General features: G+C 39.2%; 2 pseudogenes; one reads left to right on the forward strand and one right to left on the reverse strand.

Annotated features, from left to right (window-relative positions):
- The first annotated feature begins 224 nt into the window (after window positions 1-224).
- Window positions 225-774, forward strand: LOC141569568 (ferritin heavy chain pseudogene; annotated as a pseudogene).
- Window positions 775-6,274: 5,500 nt separating this feature from the next.
- LOC109435271 (ralBP1-associated Eps domain-containing protein 1-like) lies at window positions 6,275-9,193 on the reverse strand (annotated as a pseudogene).
- Between the last annotated feature and the right edge of the window lie 6,204 nt (window positions 9,194-15,397).

Raw genomic sequence — 15,397 nt, forward strand, 5'->3', positions numbered from 1 at the left:
GCTGACTCAGCCTCTGGCCACCCTAGTCTACCACGATGGGGAATCTCCAAGGCCATAAAAGCCACCGCCGTGGCCCCCGCCGCCGCCCGCTCCACAGCCCCCCTCCCCATGACTTCTTGGCCTTCAGTTTCAGAGGGACCGTGCCACCAGACATGTTGCCTGTGCTGCCAGGCATGGTGCCTGTAATGCGACCCGTGGTGGCTACACCCACCGGGCTGCCCTCGCAAGTGCGGCAGAGCTACCATCCCAACTGAGAGGCCGCCATCAACAACCAGATCAACCCGCGCTCTACGCCTCCTCCATGTACCTGTGCCTGTCCTTCTACTTGGACCGCCAGGACCTGGCCTTGACGCACTTCGCCCCCTCCTTCCTGCGGCAGTCCGGGGAGGCCAGGGAGCACGTGGAGAAGCTGATGCGGCTGCAGAATCTGCGCGGGGGGTGGGGGGGGCGGGGGGCGGGGCACATCCTCCTGCGTGGTATCAGGAAGCCAGACTGCAACCGCTGGGAGAACGGCCTGAAGGCCTTGAAAAGCGCCTTGCACCTGGACAGAACCCTGAACCAGAGCCTGCTCGACCTGCACCAGCTGGCCACCGAGAAGAAGGACGCCCAGCTGTGTGACTACCTGGAGTGTCATTACCTGCACGAGCACGTGAAGTACATCAAAGGGTTGTGGGGCCATATCAACAACCTGTGCCATATCGGAGCCCGGAATCTGGCCTGGCAGACTGCCTCTTTGACAAGCTCACCCTGGGAGACAGCGACGAAAAGAACTGAGCCTGGACTGCCTGCCCCGTAGCCAGGGAATGACTTCCCCTGGTCACCATGCCGACCAGGCACATTGCAGTATTGCCCTTGCAAAACGTTCACTTAAGTTGTTTTCTTCCAATTTTACCATTTTGTCTAATAAAGTTGTCAGTTGCTAAATATGTGTGCAGTTGCACTGATTTGTGTGTGTGTGTGTGTGTGTGTGTGTGTGTGTGTATGCGCAAAACCCTCACCTTTTAAGTTTTAAAACAGGTATCCAGGAGTCTGTACACGGACCCATGCCACATCGACATGCAGCTCCAGATCTGAGTGGATGGAGGGAGAAGGTACTCCGTGGGACCCTGGAAAACACAAAAGAAATCTTCCCCTTATAAGCACTGTGGTATTTGGGGGTGGGGTAAGGTGGGGCCCTAGTGAAGGTGGGTGCAGGTGAATTAGTAAAAGTATTGAAACATGGCCTGAAAGTCAGGATTGCAGCTGCCTCTAGAGAAGAAGTGATGGGAATGGGATTGGGCAGGGGTTAAAATAAAGGGGGTCTTCAGCTTTACCTGAAATGCTTATGTCCATTAAATTATGTAGATGCTAATGTGAACTCTGGGTAGCAAGATGGGGATTTTGGAAGTCTCAATGATGGAGTATCTCTTTGACAAGCTAACACTGGGCAACACTGATAATGCAAATGAGCCTTAGGCTGGCTTTCCCATAGACAGGGGGCTGACTTACCATTGTCACCAATGCCTGGCTTACACGTTGCAGGTATAGAACATCTACTTATGTGTGTTTTCCTTCATCTGTATCGTGTGTGTGTGTGTGTGTGTTTGTGTGTGTGTGTGTGTGTGTGTGTGTGTGTGTGTTTGTGTAGGGGCGGTGTAGGCAGAGTTCAGTTTGAATCTCCAGACTAGATTCTGAATGTTTGCTTAGGAAGACAGCCTTTGTTGAAAACCAGTTCAGTGACTGCATTATTGAAAATGATATGGCTGCTTTCTAGACCTTTCCTGAGCCTGGCTTTATTTCTGCCTTTGCATTTCATGTATCCAACTTTGATTTAGTTTTTGTTATTCGCTATGGAGAGAATCTAAGCTAATATGTGTTCTTATTAACACCACACCTTTACCAGGCTCCACTGTAACTATTTACAGTAGAGTAAATACCTCCTGTAGGGCAGTAAATGATGCTTTTCTCTTTATCTTTAGTACAGATTGTACTGAAAAGAAAACAGATGAAAGGGTGAAAGGAATAAAATAAAAGCGAGTGCCTGGATGGAAATAGGCTAGTGAAGCTTCCTACCACAGGCATCGCTACTCACCTGAAAGTGTTTTCCTCTTAATTTGCAGGTTTTTCATTTCTTAGACCAGCCTTTGGAAGACTGTGATCAGTATCAGCCAATGCCACAAAATATTAGCAGTGAAGAAAAAAAGAAAAAAAGAAAAAAAGAATATAAGTTAATTGGATTTTGTTTGTTTTTCAGTTTTTGTTTACACTAGGAATTTTATGTCTTTAATGTAAAGAAATAAACATTGTGAATTTATAACATGGGGATAAAATATTCAGTGTTTCCCAAACATTCTAATTGCAGGATCCTTTTTCTATCAAATCTCATAGAACAGTATCGCCAAGAAAAAAGCTTTGGAAACAACATTAAGAGATCTCATCTGTGCTGTTCCAGAAGCACATACCTGGTAGCTAAACCTCATTCATTTTCCTAACAAGTCATTCTGAGAAACGGGAATCTTTGCTGTGAAGGTTCTAGCACAGTAAGCTTTTGGACAGTACGTGTAAGGCAGGGTCCTCACCATGAGAGTGGGTAGATATCACACTGTCCCTTCTGTTTCATAACCGATAGCTGCTGACACTCATTTTATAGCTGTATTTTCCCCTCAGATTCTAATTTCCATTGTCAAATGAATGGCTTTCTGGGAATGATTACATTGATACTTTTCCCAACACTTAACGTACAGAGAACGGCTACGCCGCTTATATTCCTCACTTCCCTCTACCTGTGTATTCATCTCACCAGCAGAAGAATTCTTCATTTTGATTTTCCAGACTAGATTCCTGAATTTTGGTCAGTAACACACCCTTGGGTCAAAAGCAGTCTGTGCCTGCATTTTTTTAATTGAAATAAGAGGCTGAAATTTCTCTCAATTCAGATACTTAACTATGAGAAAAAAAATAAGGCATATATGCTTGTCATGCGGGGTGTCATGTGGGGTCTCTGGTCCCTCTCCCCACATAAGAATGCAGGATATGGTGAGGCCAAAAAGGAACACCCACAGAGCCATAGATAGGGGAGTCATACCACTGTAGTCCCGCTGGCTGCTGGGTTGGAGACACAGTCAGCGGGAGCCACACGATCTGCACTCCGCCGTCCACTTTTCTGCCTGCCAACCAATTTGCTAACTGCAATCTACCTCTCTGCAATCTACAATCCACAATCCGCGGTTGCTAACTTAGCCACGGCAGTTATATCAGTGGCTAATGGCTAACCAGTAACAACTGATGGCCAACTAGTCATAGCTGATGACCATCCAAACACAGTTGATGGCCATTTACTACCCGAGTGAGCACCTTTCCACGTGATGCTGAGAGCCTGGAAACTGCTCTCTGGGATTCTGTCCCCACAATGCTACCAAGGGTTTTATTAATAAAGTCCAGGATTGTTCAATAAATAAATAATGAGTAATGTGCTTAATGTGCAGCATCTTACACTTTCACCTTTTTCCTCCAATGGGATCATCAACATGATTACCTACACCGTTATTTGATTTTGGATGAACACCTGATTGCAACGCATCCTCTCTGGGTTCCACTGAGGACCTATCAAGTTTCTCTGCTGCCTTAAAGTGCTTGGTGCAAATCTATAAATCGAAACTGCACTAGTCTCAAACAACAGCCCGTGTGAGGCAATATCTAATGATGAATTCTTGGAGATTTTAAAATTTAAATGTGTTCCCACAGCAACTTTCAGTTATTAACTCTCGTGACACTGCCAATGAATTGGATAAAGTGCCCATTTTATTCCCAGCCAGATACCAACATGAAATAAAACTACTATTGTCTCAACATGGAAAATGTGTTATCATATTAATAAATGATTGTTCATGCTAGAAAATAACAAGTGAATTAATCAAGCTTCTCAACAAGAAGAATAGTTGATTCTGACCCCTCTTATTAACCACAGCTTTCATTTGTCTACACTTTGGCTGCTTAATTAGATTCAAGAAGCATTTATTCTTTTCTTTTTGACCAGCAGAAATTTATTTTTTATATTTCTTTCAATTACACTTGACGTTCAATATTATATTAGTTTCAGGTGTACAAAATAGTGGTTAGACATTTATATACTTTACCCCAAGATAAATGAAATATTGAAAAGACATTTTGATGACATTCAGGAAATCAAGGGTAAGACGGGGACAGTTCTGATGGCCATTCCAGAAAAAGTTCCAAATTTGCTTTGAAGGGTGGACTAGGCACTGGCATCAGTGCATAGCTTCCCAAGCGGTGTCTTTCAAAGGTGACCATAGTGCTTTTCAGCAATGAGGTGTGTAGCACTTTTTCTAGGATCAGTTCGTTAACTTAATTGTGTGACCTCATATATCTTCAACCTTGTTCTTTTTTCTCAAGATTTCCTGGTATTCGGGTGTTTTGTGGTTCCATGTAAATTTTAGGATGATATGTTCTAGGTCTGTGAAAAATGCCATTGGTATTTTGGTACGGATTGCATTGAATCTACATGCTTTGGGTAGTATGGACATTTTAACATAAATTCTTCGTATTCATGAGGACAGAATGTGCTCCCTTTTATTTGTATCCTCTTCACTTTCTTTCTTCAATTTCTTATAATTTTACAAGCACATGCCTTTACTTCCCTGGTTAAATTTATTGCTGGGTATTTTTCTTTATGCAATTGTGAATGGGATGTTTTCTTCATTTGTCTTTCCGATATTTCGTTATTGGTGCATACAACTGCAACAGATTCCTGAATATTATAATAGTTTTGGATCCTGCTATCTTGTAGGTAACTAACTGCTTTTCTCTTGCTGGTTTTAAGTTCTTCTCTTTGTCTTTAACCTTTGGCATTTTAATTATGATGTTTCTTGGTGTGGCCTGTTCGGATTCATCTTTCTGGGACTCTCTGTGCTTTTATGTCTATTTCCTTTCCCAGGTTAGGGAAGTTTTCCATTATTATTTCTTTAAATAGATTTTTAATCCTTTGCTCTATCTTCTCCTTCCACTATCACTATTATGTGAATGTTGTTATACTTAGTGTTGTCCCAGAGGTCTCTTCAACAATCCTTATTTTTTGAAATTCTTTTCTTCTATTCCAATTGGGTGTTTTAAGCTACCTTGTCTTCCAAATTGCTGATTCAGTCCTCTGTTTCATCCAATGCTGTTGATTTCATCGAATGTATTGTTCATTGCGGTTATTGTATTCTTCATTTTTGACTGTTTCTTTTTCATGATTTCTATCTCTTCGTGTAACTTGTCACTGAGTTCATCTGTTCTTTCTCTAAGGTCATTAAGCATCCTTATAACCAATGTTTTGAACTCTGTATCTGGTAGATTGCTTGCCTCCATTTTGTTTAGTTCTTTTTCTGGAGTTTTGTTTTGTTCTTTCACTTGGGACATGTTTCTTTGTTTCTCTATTTTGGCTGCCTTCCTGTATTTGCTTCTATCCATTAGGTAGATCTGCTAGGTCTCCCAGTCTTGGCAGTGTGGCCTTATATTGTAGGTGTTCTGTTGGGCCCAGGGGCATAGTCTCTCTGGTCACCTGAGCTGAGTGCTCCAGGTTTGTCTCTTCTGTGGGTTGTGTGTCTCCTCCTGATGTACTTGAGCCTTGATTGCTGTTGGCACGTCAGTGGGTGGGATTGAGCCTCAGGCAGACTAGCTGTGAAGACTGGCCATGATTACCAAGGATGTGCTGTTGTGTGGGTGCTGACGCCACAGAGCAGGATTTGCTTTAGTGGGGCTCTGGTACCTGCCAAGACCACCCTTTGGGTGTATTGTTTTGGGGGCTAATTGGGTGGTACTCTGCTGTGGTGTGAAGCTGACCTCCAGGAGTCTTGATTCTGGGGCCTCTTGGGAGGGGCTCTGGTGCAGGTCCAGGTCAGCCGCTGCTTGTGCCCAACCTGGGTCCACCTGGTAATCACCACAAAGTGATCTGCAGTTGGTAGCTGTCTGTGCTGGAGTTGGAGGTGCCTGGGAGTGGTTGTACTATGAACTGATGCTGGCTGCCACTAGGGACAGGCTTGGGGCCACTTGGAAGAGGTACTGCATGCCCCCAACAAGCATTTATTCTTTTTTCCCCCCAGAAAAAGTCATCCTGACCCTTTTATTGTTGAAATTCAAAAATAAAAGATACTTAAATACAAGGATGAACATATAGGGCAAAACAGAATAAAATTAAATGTTGAATTAAGCAGTAAGCTGAATGTTTAAGTCTTCAAATTGGCTTAAACCCAAAACTGCTTAAAAATGGGTATGTTCACAGTGAACAGCAACTGGCTTATAGGTGAGAGAATGGTGGAAGTCATTCCAGTTGAACTCCAGGGAAATTCTCTCCTCAAGAACATCCTTGACTTTTTCTGTCTGACTTATTTCATTTAGCATAATAATCTCAAGATCCTAAGTGAAATAAGTCAGACAGAAAAAGTCAAGAATCATATGATTTCACTCATACATGATATATAAAACTGAAAACAGAAGAACAAGACAAACAAATGAAGAAACAAAAACTCATAGACACAGACAATAGTGTAGTGGTTACTAGAGGGTAAGCGGGGAGGGGGTTGGTAGATGAGGGTAAAGGAGATCCAGTATATGGTGATGGAAAGAACTGACTCTGGGTGACGAACACACATTGTGATATATAGATGATGTATTACAGAATTGTACACCTGAAATATACATAACGTTACTAACAATTGTCACCCCAATAAAGTTTAATTTTAAAAAAAAAGAGCATCCTCTAATTGTTGCTGCAATTCACTGTTCAATCTGGCCCAAACTATGTTGGTTTCCTTGCTGCATGTAACTGATGCCTGATTAGCTTTCTTATCTTTCACAACAGACCTAGGCATATATAAATCCGTGATGCAAGAACAGCAGCTAAGACACCTTTCTTTTGTGCACATTCATCAACATCTGGCCTTAAGTCATCTTCTGATCTTAAGTTCTTCTTTGAACAGGTTTAGGTGGTGGAGCAAGAGCTGGTATACCTTTGCTCACATTAGCGGGAGCACTAGCAGCTTTCTTTTCTTCCCTTTTACTAGTGTCTGTTTTGGCAACTTGAAGCGAACTTGCAGGATCAGAAGCTATTTCAACCATCAAGACCTCTGGATGTTTCTCAGCTTCATCACCTTACTCTTTATTTACATTTGATGCAGCAAATACTTCAAATTGGCTGAAATCTGCAAAGTTTGGTTGTTCTGGTATCTGTTGAGGTGAGGTACTGGTGTGAGTTATTAGGCTATCGGCATCCACTGGGCAATGCACGACAGGACCAGGAGCCTGTGAGGTCTGTGGTCTTGGAGGCACTGCAGGAGGATGGGCTACAGCTCCAGCCTGTTGTTGATTCATGGTGACCATACACATCCGATTCGTAAGTGTGTATGATGATCTAGAATGAGAGGGTCGTAGCCTTGGAAGGGGAGGGGGTGGTACAGTGCTATTGGTGACGTTCCTGAGTCCAACCTTTAATGAGTTCCGTTGTTCCTGATCTGTTCTGGGTCTGAAATGAAAGAGTCCGAACTACTGTAACCATTGGCTACAGTATTTCCAGAGGCAAATTTCACAATGAATTTATCTTACTTTCTTCTGAAAGGCCAGATGTTTTCACAGGTAGTGGGCTAGTGGGATTAGTATGATCAGTGCCATTTCTTTTAAGTTCCATTTCCTGAATGTGGATTTTGCTTGGAGTCATCCGAATGGGAACTGGATGAAGAATAGCAGTATCAGGGTCAACTGGTGTAATGTTGGGATCAAAGTGGGTCAGAGTTTGTGAGCTTGAAATGCGTTCACTAAATGTCTCCCACTGCCCACTGCTCTGATTCATCTCCAGCCAAGTCTGGCTCAGTGACGGCATTGACGGTGACTTGCTTGAAGGTGCTTCTGCAGGAGAGCCTGAATCACCTACCTCAGCTGTCTGATCTTTTCAAAACTAGAAAAAAAAGTGATTTCCACTGTAATTTGAATCTGTAAGAAATTTACAGGTAAACGTAATCTAAAAAAGAAAAAAATGGCAACTCTTTAATTAAGAAAGCTTTTAGAGTATCACTATTTGCATCCATTAATAAAAACAACTTGCACTTATTGAGAACTCACCATGTATTGGGCATGAGGTTAAGACGTTTATGTGAATTACCTCATTTCTCACAACACCAGAGGTAGTGCTATTTTTACCCCCATTTCACAGATGATCACAGTGAACTGAGAGAGAGACATGAATTCTGTAACAACTTAGTAAGTGGCTGAACTTAAATTTAAACACGTGCAGTAGAACTTGAGGACCTGTGCACTTAACCACTAGTCTACATGGTAATGAATAAATGTGAAGTTTACAAGCTCTATGAGTGATTATAACGTGACAAAGTCTGCTGCAAGAAGTCAGTAGGAAAGAGATCCTACAAGCCTGGTTAACAGAAATCTCAGTCCAGTAGGACATACCTTTAACAGGTTTAATCAGTTAAGTACCAGTAATACTAACTGATATGGTCCATGGTCTGAGAAGTCAAAGAGATTTCTGAATTATTCTAAGAAGGGCAGTAAATTTGAACATAGAATCTTCTGCTATGTATTAATGCAATGCGTAAGTTCAAAAAGATGAACCCTGGCTCTGATTGGGCAGAAGTCAGCTGCTGGGATCTTTTGAAGACATTCACTGGAGATATGAAATATAAAGAGAAAGATGAAATGTAAATAGAAATGGATTGTTTTAAATGGCTACTAGAGTGAGTATATTTAACAATGAATATAATGCTCAGTATCAAATAAAAATTACAACAAGTGAATTAGCATTGATTTTCTAATCCAACATTCTGTGTTCAGTAATGGAGTATGATTACCAATCTGAATCTCATATTTTGAGAAAAGCTTTTCGATCCCTTGCACTCCTCTAGAGGCTTCTAATAAAGTACTAGAAAATGGCACCTCTTTTTGCTATATTCCTCCAAAGTTTGCTTTTCTGGTTCTAAACATCATAGAAAGAGTGGGAATGGCAGGTCCCAAGAGTCCTTGTTAGCCAATGAAGTAGGAGAGGATAAATTTATGATGGAACACAAGTTAAATGCTTTCTCTTAGAATGCCCCTAAACCTTTTGCTTCCTGCCAGAGAAAACAGAAGTCTGTACTTGAAGGAAACTGGCAAGCCAGGTGAAGGGGGCCAGGAAATCCAGGATATCGGTGATGAGATCCTTGAAACGGTCCATACTGGGGTCCAGACAGAGCAAGAGGAATGTGTTTCTGGGACTGTGCTGAAAGATTAAGAGAGGAGAGAAAATAACGGGAGTGAAGTTCAAAAAGAATAAAAGATGGAGAGGTGGAAAGAGTCACGTAGACTTTGGAGGCGGTGCTCTGGCATCTGGGAAGTGTGAACTTGATTAGGAATAGAAGGAGAAAAGTGGAGATCACTGGAGTAATAAGGTCTAGCAACTGAGTAAGGAGGTTACCAAAGTGTCATTCACATCAACATAGATTCTTCTCTGTATATCTAGGTGATCTGTTTTGTGTTTTGGATTCTATGCCTGCAGGATGTCAAGACCATAAAATAATAAAAAATTATAATAATTTACAGTACCATAGCACTTTATAATGTGATATCAAGGTGGTCAGTTTTTTCTTATTTTTGCCTCACAGAGAGCCCTTTTTTATTATAATTGCAAAATCCATTAATACAGTTTACCTTCTATGGCAAAACATTTTAAGACTGTGAAAGAGGAAGAGGTCAAGGTGTTAAGTATTAAGGTATTAAGATATTTTAGATGTGGAATATTTGACTATGAGTGTGTCTCTTAGGTTTGAGAAAAGCCAGTTTGCTTGTTTGAAGTGTGTTAAAAACGCACATTATTTAGCTGATTTGGGGCCTGAGGGCAGTAAGAATAAAGGGAATATATAAAATATATATGGTTTAAGGAAAGCAAGCAGTTCATGGATTGGGCCTCACTTGCCTTCAGTTGGCTACCGTGAAGTCATTTGGAGAACAAATATATATGTTTGTCTTGGGTGGGTAAGTCCATCAAGAAGAGCAGGTGCCAGCATGGAAAATAATCAAACTGCCATGGCCGAGAAGCAGCAATTAAGTAGCTCTGAGAGATGAAAGGAAGGTGACGTGTATGTGTCAAACATGATTCCAGCACCACATCCTCAATGCTAGCTGTTTCAGCATTCTACAAAATCCACAAATACTACCAATATTTACTTTTCTTTTTTAAAGAGATAAAATTCTATATTGGTTGAAGTAAAAAAAAAAATCTACCTAAGCTGATCAAACTAAATGAGTTGGTTTGTACATTAAAATTACAAAATGTACAAATTTATATCATTCCTCGTACTTTACAATAATATACTTGCTTATCTCCTTTTTGTTGGACGAAACTAATATATTTAATATGAAACATAAATTAAAATCTAAAGTCCACAGTGGAAACTGAAATTATTATTAGAGTTTGAAGAACGGGGTGATACTTGTGAAATTATAGCGATTTATCACTGGATTTCATGTTCAAAGACATCTCTTCTGATGATGATTATAATCTTTGTGTGTGGTTGTGATTGAGAAGCAAATATGTGGTCAGAATTTTAAGGTGATCATTTAACTTTTTTACTAACATACTATTTTCAAAGTTCTGTTCCATTAACAAGTGTGTATTATTACAATAAACTTCCTTAAATAGAGAAGTACTTAATTAGGTATTTCTAAAGGATCTCATTTTTTTTTAACTTATTGTTTAGAAAGGAATAACTCAGAGGTCCAAAGAATTCTCATATTTAGGTAGTGAGTACCTCAGAAGTAAAAGTAAAATCTGCCTTCTTCCAGTCAAGTTCTTGAACACAAAGTTGACAAATGTTTTCCTTAAAGCAGCAACCTATCAGGCAGATCAAATCACTACTGTTTTATGAGTCAGAGCATCATTTTTAAGGATGTTTCAGTGTGAGCCTTTGGATCTGCTTGTACCTTTCCTCTTTATAGTTCCTCCAATTTGATTTGTTGAGCGGTAGCTCTTCCTAGCCATGTTTTCCTTGTATGTATGTATGCTAATAGTGAAAATGATTACTCAAACAAACTCAACTAACACCAAAATGAATTATGTTCTTGTTGCCTTAAATACCAGTCCTAAAATAAAAATTTGCTGTAATCTTTCAGGTTTATTTTTCCCAGAAGACTTTTTTAAAATGTCTCATGTAATCATCTGCCTGTAGTCACTAATGCCAACATACAGACCCTGTCCCAGGTTTAGAAAGATTTCAAGCCTTGTTGGAGAGGGAAATCATGATTGCAATCAATACTCAAGTTGATCTGGCTGCTCCTGTTTTTCTACTTTATGTCCCAGTTCTAGAAACTTAGTTTCCTCTTGGGATCAAGTCCACATCTTATGACTCAGTTTCCTATCTGGACTCTGCTATTATTCCTGATCTTGAAAAGCAACCCAGCACATCTGTGACTTCAGGATTGGGATTCTGATTTTTTTCATTCCTCCATCCTTGCCACTGGAGACCTGATTCTGAACTTCACACCCCATGCCTTAGGGCTGGCTTTCTGTTTCCTCACATTTCTTTACAAGTAATAGCATGTCTGCTTACTACATCTCAATACTATATTGCTTCTCTGTAGGTCCTTGTTTTTTGTGCCCTGCTCTGCCAGCTCTGTCACCTTTACTGTAGCTCCTCAGGCTAACTAGTTACCTATCAGTGTCTCTCAAGACAACTGACTTTTCCTATATAGCTGGACTCCCTGACCTGCCAGTAACTTTTCCTCTACTAAGTACATCTAAATCCAGGCCCAAACTCTCTAGGATTGGCTTTCCGAAATCTTGCAATCAAGCATTCTTTGAAGAGCCATTCAACAGAGAAAACTCAAGTCCTCTAGCCTAACTAACGCTATCTGTTCCAAGACCTCTTTAAACATGGCTATCACATTTAATATTATGTACAGACATTTATTCAGAATTTTTGACAAATCTTTTATTCTCTCTGAAAATTATAGATTCATATCTCTAAAATCCACTAGACATAAAAGCTGTAAAAGTTTAGATAAAATATGCACATTCTTTAAAAATATGTCTTTATTTTACCACATATAAACTATATCAGAAAAAGTATAGCAACATTTCTGTTTAGTCTATTAAAAAAATGCTGCTTATTTAAATGAGTCATTATAAGCTTGTCATGTAGAAGACATCAATTTTAACATCACAAAAGAAAACCAGTGCCTCCATTACCATGACATTCAAAATAGTAGATGAACTACAGACACAAAGAAAAACCATCAGAATTACAGAGAGGAAAAGTATGACGCTGTGCTTGCTTCTTTCAACATCAACATATATTTTTTAAATTGGAGTTAAGTTGAATTTGATTCATGTATTCAACTTGTGATTGAAAATATTTTTATCTAGAAAAAAATGAAGCCTTTTTTCACACTTATTCCCTTAATCTATATCAGCTTCATTTATAATCTAACCTGATGAAGATATGTTACTTCTTAAATGCACCTTACATTATCCTCTCAACATTTATCTATTAACATCTTTTGACATAAGACATGGGAGGTAAATGCATGGTAATGTGGGTTCACAAGCACATCTCCATTTCTGAAAGCTATTTTTAGAATAACACTAGGAAAATAGTATCAAATAAAATATAAATCTTCAACAAAAGCCCCCCAATTTCTAGGAATACATTCAAAAGCAATGGTAACACTTTTTGAAAGGCAGTGTATCAAGGATTTTAAGAATTTGAGTCACACAAACATGGGTAAAAATCCTGATTCTACATTATATTTGCTGTGTGACTTTTGACAAGTCTTTCCTTCATTTCATCATTTGTCTACATAACCATACTTTTTAAAACTAAAGAGTGAGCTAATTTATATAAACTGCTTAGCAGTGTGCCTGACATGTGGAAAGTGTTTAATAGCAGTAGCTAGTATTATTATCATCTTATTGTCAATAATCACTGTATTCCTATAGTTCTTGACCTTTATTTTCATTTAACTTGTATTATAATATTCTGAAATTCCTTTGGTAATACTCGGTTATAACATTGTATCACAGACTCTATGTATGAGGATTTTTAATATTTAATCAGGCTATGGTATTTTGCTTTTAAAAAAGGGTATATTGAGATATGTAGAGAAGATAAATGAGGACATTAAAAAGGTGCATTTTAAGTAGTTTATTTCTTGACAATACATTCAGATCACAGGAAAATCTATTCTTTCATATGAAATCTTTTGAAACCTCTTGCCCAGAGAGGCTACAGGATCATTCATCATTTCTCACTGTTTCTACATCCATCACATCTTTTTCCTCTGCTTTCCATGTGATCTCCTTAGCTTTTCTGATTGTAGCAGTAAGCAGAACTAATGAATAAATTCAGATTTGGGACAAAGACAAAGCACAGTGGCCAGATATGACCTTAGGTCTGTCTAGCCTATGGCCGTCAGGGTATTCTTATCTATCATAAGAAAGAGCTTATTACATCCCAGCTGTGCAGAAGGCTAGGGTGGGCAGTAGAGAGAGGAAGTTAAATGGGCATAATCTGCCAACTCTGGCAGACATCTTTAGGTGATGATCACTTAGCATTTATCAAATGTTCCCTGTACTATCTCTGTCAAAACAAATCCAAGTCTCTGCTTTGAAAAACCTTGTGTCTTAATAAAGCTAAAAAAAAAAAAAAAACACAAAAAAACCCCAACAACAACAATAGCCAAAGTAGACATATACAAGAGATGCTGGTCATAGATTTATGCATTTTGTGGTAAGAAAAGTAAACAAACAGAATATGATCCTCTTTCTCTATTGTAGCTCTACGGTTTTGGTACTATTGAGTTAAACTGTTGACAGTGGGGGGAAATTCAAGATAATGCAGTGCTAGGAACTATTGCAGAATATCCCCCATCTCTCCTTTTATTCAGAAGCCCCCCTTTTTAGTTCTCCTTTTCTCTGTAAATCTGAAAACTTACATTAATCATATTTAATGTTCCCAGAATTATGCTCTCTTTGGGAGGGTAGGGGATCAAAACAGAGTACAAAAGAAAAACCCTAAGAATTCTTCACCTTTAGGGAGCAAAGACACATATACTTGGAACAACCACCAAACAATCCTAATAAAAATATTAAATTCTAAATGTTATCAAACAGACAATAGGGGTTAGAAAAGAAATAAATCAGAGAAGACTAGAATAGTTAAAACACTTATGGATTCAATTAAATTGTAAATGAAGTTTTAGTATCAAATTTTAAACATTGTTTATATAGTTACTTTCTTTGTATTTATCCTTATTTTTTCTTTAAACTGAAGAATTGTGAGATAATCCTCAAGATTTGCAGATGCTATTTAAAAACAAACAAAATGAGGTCAATTCCCTCATAAAGTAATGAAGAAGGAAAAAGAAAGAAAGGACTTTTGCATAGATTGATGCACTTTCTTGTTCTGGGTTACAAAATTATAAAGACAGTGATTGATTGAAGATCTACGAAAAAACCCAAATTTAAGACTTGGACAGAGGAAGAGAATCCACAAGATAAACCAGAGATGGTCATAATGATCAGAGGAGAGCCAGGAATATGGAGGACCAGGATATAAAATTTCTATTGCTTTTTTTGTTAGTATTTTTTTCTTTTGTTGTAAGAGCACTTAATATACACGGTGTGATCAAAACATATGTTGAATGCTGCTGCCGAGTGCCATCCAACGGAAAGGCAGGGACCTTATCAATATAGGAAGCGGCACTTCGAACCTTAGTAACAGTGTGTGACAAGTTTCAACTTGTTCGGTGCAGTCAGTCGGGTGTGAGCTATGATTGAAAGAAGGTGTGTTTTAAAGTGTTCCATAAATCATGGATCATGAACAACGCATTAACATGAAATGGGCAAACAGTTTCATCCTCCATCATGACAACGTTCTGTACCACACATTGCTTCTGGTATGGAAATTTCTATCAAATAAAAACATTATGGTGTGTCCTCATCTACCTTATTCACCAGATCTGGCACCATGTGACTTCTGGCTCTTCCGCAAAGTCAAAATGACCATGAATGGTAAACGTTTTGAATCAATTCAGGACATCGAGGCAGCCATGACAGCACAACTAAAGAAACTCATGAAAGAGGACTTCCAGAACTGCTTCAGAAAGTGGCAAGAATGATAAGTGTGTTGGAAACAGGGGTGGGGGGGGTATTTTGAGAGGGATTAATGGCAATGTGTCTTTTTTTATCATACCTTGTAAGATCTATGCTGTTAGCAAATTTTTAAGCATACAAGTGCTGTGCAACAAATTTATCATCTTAAAACTATACCCATTTATTCCATCACAGTTATATTGGTCAGAAGTCTGGGGACAAGGTCTCACAATCTAAAATCAAAGTATCAGCCAGATTGGTCTATTACCTGGAGACTCTGGGGAAGAATCT

Source organism: Rhinolophus sinicus, chromosome 18 (assembly GCF_057876585.1).
Source record: "Rhinolophus sinicus isolate RSI-liver-muscle chromosome 18, RSI-T2T, whole genome shotgun sequence".
Lineage (NCBI taxonomy): Eukaryota > Metazoa > Chordata > Mammalia > Chiroptera > Rhinolophidae > Rhinolophus > Rhinolophus sinicus.